Source organism: Glycine max, chromosome 7 (assembly GCF_000004515.6).
Source record: "Glycine max cultivar Williams 82 chromosome 7, Glycine_max_v4.0, whole genome shotgun sequence".
Taxonomy (NCBI): Eukaryota; Viridiplantae; Streptophyta; class Magnoliopsida; order Fabales; family Fabaceae; genus Glycine; species Glycine max.
The window spans coordinates 9,972,117-9,979,617 of record NC_038243.2 but is presented as its reverse complement, the minus strand read 5'-3'; the positions used below and the strand labels follow the sequence as shown (position 1 = coordinate 9,979,617).

The 7,501-nt window shown below is 26.0% G+C and overlaps 1 long non-coding RNA gene across 1 annotated transcript; it reads right to left on the bottom strand.

Moving 5' to 3' along the window:
* Nucleotides 1–283: 283 nt before the first annotated feature.
* LOC106799342 (uncharacterized) lies at nt 284–956 on the bottom strand. The gene is made up of 2 exons (XR_001389026.2): nt 821–956; nt 284–318 (listed from the first exon to the last, which is right to left on the bottom strand). It is a non-coding gene; the product is annotated as an uncharacterized lncRNA (long non-coding RNA).
* Nucleotides 957–7,501: the final 6,545 nt, after the last annotated feature.

Below are 7,501 nucleotides of genomic sequence, written 5' to 3'. Positions count from 1 at the left end.
AATGAACCTTCGATTTATATTTATCATTTTCCAAACTTTGTAAGATCAGTGGAGCTTTGTATTTCACGCATTTTATTATTTCTTCTAGCATATTTATTTTAATGCATTTGAAATTTTTATTTATTATTGTCAATTAGAATGTATCTAGGTCCAATGTAAATAAAAATAAAAATGAGAATCTGCACCGACACTCACGTTTATTTTATGTTTTCCGCCGAGGACGATCACGTGATTTGAACAGTATCCGAGGAAAAGGGCCCTCACTTGATCCAACGTCATTTTAAGGGATCCGGCGCGTTTAGACTTATCTCCGTATAACTAAAAAAAAAAAAAAAAAAAAAAAAAAAAAAAAGAGAGTCAAACAAAAAAACCAAAAAAAACTTTCCATAATCGAAATTTCAAAAAAAGGGTCAATCTTTATCCTTTCTTTCTTAATCAAATCTTTAATCAACCTTTAATCAATCTAGCTTTTTTTTCAATTTAAAATCAATCGAACTCACTTCTTTTATTTCTTCTATGCCTTTTCGGCCTCTTATCTTGCCTAAACTCTTCTTTTTTTCGAACTTTAAAATCAATCAAAACCAATCACTTGACTTTCTACCCCGAACTACATGATTTTGATCCCATTCGGGTATGTAGGCAAAAGACTTTGTCTTTCCAATAAAAATAACAAAAACATTTCTTTTCCTTTCCCTCGAACCTATCTCTTTAATCTTTTCACACTTGAGCATTTATTTCAAAACAAATAATTAATTTAGCATAAAGATAAAATAAGCAAGAGGTTCCTATAGAGTACTATAGACGTTTAGGGTGCTAGTACCTTCCCTTTGCGTAACCAACCCCCGGACCTTTGATCTCTCAAAAATAGGGTTTTTTCGAGCTTTCTCCCTTTTCTTCGGAAAAATAAAAGATCGGTGGTGATCTTAAATTGCGAGTCAATGCTAATCAATAGCTTGATATCCAAAATCACCGCGACAATTGTGATATATATATATATATATATATATATATATATATATATATATATATATTTGAGTCAAGCATGCAAATTAAATGTGTGTTTCATTTTTTTTTGTGTGGCGTGTAAAAGTAACTTTCTTGTTGATCTCTTTTCTCTTCCCCTCCCGGGGTCCCCCTTCCCTTCTTCATGTATGCATGTGGATTGGTACCAATAGAGGGCTCCAATGTTGGAGGAATTGAGAGGAATATATATACAAGACATTGTCCTAGCTCCATGACTCCATATCCTTATTAGCTGAAGGGATTTCTCAACATTAATTAAAAATGAATCTGCACATTCAATTATATATATATATATATATATATATATATATATATATATATGAAGTGTAATCATTCCACCAAAATCTATGGAAACTTCATTGTTGTCATCCCTGATTGTACATACTACAATTTACTACTAGGTGTATGTGTGCCTTTGTGTTCTACAAAGGATTCATCAAATCGGTGCATCAATCATTCAATTATCTGTACCATTGGAGTCACAACTGCAGAACAGTGTGTGCACAGTGCTTGATTTGATTGATGCATGCATGGCAATGACCATAAACAATAATCGAATAACTCTATTTCTTTTTATAGACTTTGTACCATCTTTTTGTCGATTTTCCAACTCACAAAATAAAGAAAGGATTACATGCTCTTTATATTTTTAAATATGTTAAATATATTATTTTTTATTTGATGTTTTTATAGAATAAGATAGTGTTAAACAAGTATTCCTAATTACCACCACATTAGTTAAGGAATGTCAAGTGAAATATTATATATATATATATATATATATCTTTATCATGATTTTCAGTTTTATTTATTTATTTATTAACTAGTACTCTTACCACATCTAATTGCTAGCAAACGAATTTAGAAGGATATTGTAATAAAATATTAGATTAACAGTCCAAATTAAATATGTTTCGATTCTATACTCAATGTAGTTAAGACAATATATATATATATATATATATATATATATATATATATATATATATATATATATATATATATATTATAATATAAAAAAGACCAATGAAAGTCTTACTAAAAATTTAAAATAATTTTAATATAAACTAACATATTAATTCTATATTTTTAATTTATGTCTTATCTCTTAAAATAAAAGTTTAGTTCTTTTGCCTGTATTTGCACTGTTTTGATTATGCTATTTATACCCGAAGTGAGCTGATATGTACCCAGCCTCTGTATATTAAACATTATTCATATATTTAATATAAATTACATATTACATTAATGAAGCGTATAAATAATTTCAATTAAGAGCGGTGTTCGTCTACTTAGTTAACTAAACGAAATTTATGCGAAAAGTGACACATTAAGAAAAGGAGTAGTTTTAATTGAAAGTGGTATTCTTCAAATTAGCAATTATTTATGCGGAACTCACCAAGTTATAATTCAAAAAAAGTTGGTATAAAGTAAATTTCAGTCTTTGAATTTTTATATTAATTTGAGGTTTGCTCCCTTATTGTTCTAGTTTTAATTCCTTTATTTTTATTTAGTTAGTCTTTAGTCTTCAACATTGAATATTAATCCTTTATTTTTCATATATTTATATTTAATTTTTGTAGCTTTTAGTCACTGAAAGTAAATAATTAATATTTAATATTTTTATGGATGAAAGGCACCTATGATTTAAATCATTAAGATATAGGGTCTTTACGGGACCAAAATCTTAACTAATGGTGTAAGATTATAGAGTTTTTTTTTTTTTTACCCAAAAAGAAGTAGGAAATCAAAATTTAAATGATTAATACCATAAGGAACAAAACCTAGCTACCTTAAATTTATAAGGTAACTTTTAAAATTGTCATTTAGTAGCCCTTAAAAAATACCAAAAAACGTGAGATTAATTATGTTACTGTACGTAGATATGGTCACATTTATCTTAATACTTGCTTGTGTCTTTTCCATTACCTGAATGCAACCAAAAACGAAATATGAAGCAAAGAATATAATATCTAGGTTAAATTACGCATAATGCTTTAAAGGTCTTGGTTATTGAATTAATAATAAAAAAAGTTCAATAGAAATTACAGAGTGATATGTATTAAAAATCATTATAAAACTGTAGTTGTTACAATTTTTCATATATTTTTTTTTTACTTTTATTCCTTATTATCCAGTATCTTGAAGACAAGTGTTAACATTTTTTTAATAATTTATTATGTAGAAGAGTACAAAGTATTGATAACTCAATTGCCAAAAGATCACTGCTATTTTGTCTCAGGGCCTTTACATGTCTTATCCAAGAGTTTGGCTGCATCACATGCCATTCAGCAATCATGCTGTCTACCTACTTGCATAAGAGTTTTGTATTGAGGTAGGTAATTGCTCCTGCTGCTACTTATTGTATAGAGTATTTTTTTTAAGGGGAATTTAAATTTAACATTTATTCTATCAGGAAATATGAAGGTTTTGCTGCCATATACAACTGGTGCAAACATATTGGGGTTGCTCTTTAATATTTGCATTTTGTCCGTTCTTTGCCACATCTAAGATATACTACGCATCATAGTCTATATGAAGTGGGTTTTTGAGTTTATGTGCATATCGATGTTTTAAATTCAAAGAAAAGAAATTATTTTTGTGTCTTTACTTAACAGCTTAATCTTTAATTTAGATAAAAAAAATTATTCTCATGCGTACCATTTTTTTTCAAGTGATAATTCATTTATGTACATTTTACCAATCAATTATATATATATATATATATATATATATATATATATATAAAAGACTGTTTTTAGAATCGGTGATCATGAGAATCGGTCAAGAAGAACTCATCAAATAAGGCATATAAGCCAAAGTAGTTACTAATAATGCAAATAGTGAATAGTAAAATATATATAAACATGACACGAAGCAAAGTACATCTATATGTTTTTGGATTACTAGAACATATACACTACAATATATACTTAGTAGTGTTGTACTACTCTATTGAAGGGTATTGTTGTACTTTTCTACTAAGGGCATATGTTGGCCTGTTTGAATTGATTTGTTCTTCTACCTGATAGTTGCAACCTCTGGCGGATAACAGGGACCAATAGTCAATAAACATTTGGTTCGTTGGGGATAGATATTCTTCTCTATTGAACAATAACCAATATCTGAGACTAGTGAATAACCCTAGAAAGTTATACTGCAAAAAAGTTCACATAAAAGGGGCGAAAAATGAGATTGACAAAGTTAAAGAAGAGGATACTCATGTCATGGTTTCTTCTGTGCTTGATATTGTTTTCATCCATTGTTGTTGGATACGTTATTGTAAAAAAAGTATACATAAAAGATTTATATTACTGGATGCTTTAAATTCTTATTTTTCTAACAAATATTTTTATTTTGGGTTAATTAATAGCAATATAATTTTCCAATATGTCACTACGTAGAACCTCTCGATTTATATCATTTTGTATATGCATGTGAAAGTGTATTAATGATTGCATGAGGTTCAATTCTATGAAAAACCCATTGTTCTGATTCTGCAGATGTTCCTCATATAGTTCTCAACTTCTCATTTATCTGCATGTGTGCATTGCAGTTATATGCATGTGATGTGTAAGTGTAATCAAATATATATTCCATGGAAACTCCTCATCCTGAATTATATGTGCCTCATATTTTTAAGAAGAATTGATGTGGTTTTTCTCATTGAAGTGGGAATCCAAACACGCATATTATGTGTTTATAAATCCATTTTGATTGATTTGCTCTTCTTTGAAAATTCCAAGTCATAGAACCACTTCAACTTATATGGTTGCACAATAAATCCCAACATATAATAACAAGAACCAATAGTCAATCAGTGAACAACATAAGGGAAATTCTTACAATTGATTTCTTTTCCCTCCCGGCACCTTTTCAACCTCCCAAGCAGTATTGAGAAGCTATACTTTATTCATATGCCAATCTTTTTAGTAAATTAATTCTTTATCAGATAAATAATAGTGTTAAATAAAGTTATATATTTACTTACATATATATATTTTTTGTTTTTATGAAACCAAACAAAAGAGTTGTAGTCTTTTTTTTCAATAATAATATCATTATATAAAAACAATATAACTTCTTTTATCCTTTTCCTCCTTTCATTGTACACCAAAATTATCGAGATATATGTTAGAATATGCGTACGGACACTGCTCCTGAGTCCTCGAGCAGGACCATATATATGAGCAGGCAGAGTTGGTTCAGAATATCAGTACATCAAATGCACCAATGGAGCTATGCCCATTTGCAGTTTCAAATTGAAATCCTATATGGATGCTATACTTAATTTGCTGTTCTTGATCAGCACTATTATTATTCCGTTGGTAGTCTCAATCTTCATCTAATTTTTGGTTATGTCTGCAAACTGTAATTAAGTATTTAAATGATTTAACATATGTAATCAAAATTATTAGGAAGAGTTAATTAAATAGCTTTTTAAGTATGATTAGGCTCCAAACAGAATATTTAACATCATAATTAGTCCACCAGGGCTCGCCCTCTTGTTAAAATACTTAAAGTTCTAACTATAAATAATCTCATCTAAAAGTAAAAAATTCTGGATATATAAATTCTTTAAAGAAAATATAATCATCGTGTGTTTGATAAAGGAAAAAAGGAGGAAAAAAAACAGTGTAGGTTTCAAATAAATTTCACACTTTTTATATTTTACTTTAATTTAAATATTTTTTTATTTTCATATTTATTTTCATTTTCTATACCCAACACGCTCAAAATACTTATAAGATAACAATATCTCAGACCTATTCAAAAAATTCTAAAAAAGAGCATCTTGATGCTAGTAACTGTTGTTATAGCCCACCTGCTCAGGTTGGGTATTCCACTATTCATAGATGATAGATCCCACCAGCCGTCAAAGAGGTAACCACAAACAGTGTCTTCCAACAGTGACAAGTGATATTGTGTTTGGCTTTTAGAATGAGTTTAATATAAGGACAGTATAAATTTTTTTATATTATCAATTAATTAGAAAAAAAAATCTTCGAAATGACTTTTAAATAAACCATACTATGAAAGGTAATAAAATTTTCATATATTCAATGATTGAATACAGGGTAAAATGATGTAATCAGTTTATTTTAATTAAATACGAAAATAATCTCTTGTTTGATGGACAATTTGCGTAAATAATAAAACAAATTATTAAATATAAAACCAGAAAGTAAAAGATTGTCGTCAAATGATTTTGAATGGGGCTTCTTCGTAAAGGTTAAGCTTAAAGTGATAAAAATCGGTTCAAAAGGCTTTTAAAAGTGAATAATCTGGCTAGCGTGTCCAAATAAAAATGTATGGCAGAATTACGGCTTTTTTAATAATTGGGTGTAATTTTTATTTTTTTTTTATTTTTTTTAAATGCGATGATTTTTAAATTATTTTTTAAAAAGAGATAAATCATAACACCAACCCTCTCAGTAAAAAGAAATCATAATATCTATTATGACTTTAATTTTTTTAATCAAAATAATAAATAATTTTAAATTTTAGTGTAATTTTTTTTTTATAACTTTAAAGTTATAAGTTTTTTTTTTTTTTTTTTGCTTTTACAACTTCAAAGCCGTAAGATTTCTGTTTTTTGGACTACAACTTCAAAGTCGTAGTTCTTTCTTTTTCACGCTATTTTTTTGTTTACATTCTATTTTGTTTTCAATTTTTTAAAATTTTAAATAATTTTATTTATTTAATTATTAAATAAATAATTTTAATTTTACTTGTTATTAGTTTTATTTAATATGTTGTATATTTTTATGGTTTTATTTAATATGTTATATATTTTTTTTAATGTTTTTTTATTTAAAATATACTATATTTTTTTAATATTGTTTTATTTAATATATTTTGTATATTTAAAATTTAGATAATATTTTAATAATGTTATTGATTTTTTTTTAAATGAAATATAAAAATAACTTAATGACATTTAATATATTTTTTGAATATTTGTTTTATTTTAAATATTTAAATTTTAAAAACTAAAATTTGAACTAAATATGAAAAAATTGTTACTAATATTAAGTTATAATTTATGATGCTGAATTATTTATTTTGTGCTATTAAAAACATGTAATAATTTAGTAATAAAAATAGTTGTTAAATTAAAAACAACATAATACATTAATATAAAATGAATAATAAAAATTAAGGAGAAACAAAAAAATAGAAACTATATTAATCATCTATTTGTTTTTATGGACAGTTAGCATGATTATGTCCTTCAACATCAACAATTATCAAATTATCTAAATCTTAAATATACAAACTATATTAAAAAAATATAATATATTTTAAATAAAATAAAATTAAAAAATATATAACATATTAAATAAAATCATAAAAATATACAACATATTAAATAAAACTAATAACAAGTAAAATTAAAAATATTTATTTAATAATTAAATAAATAAAATTGTTTATAATTTTTAAAAAATTCAAAACAAAAAAATAAAATATAAAC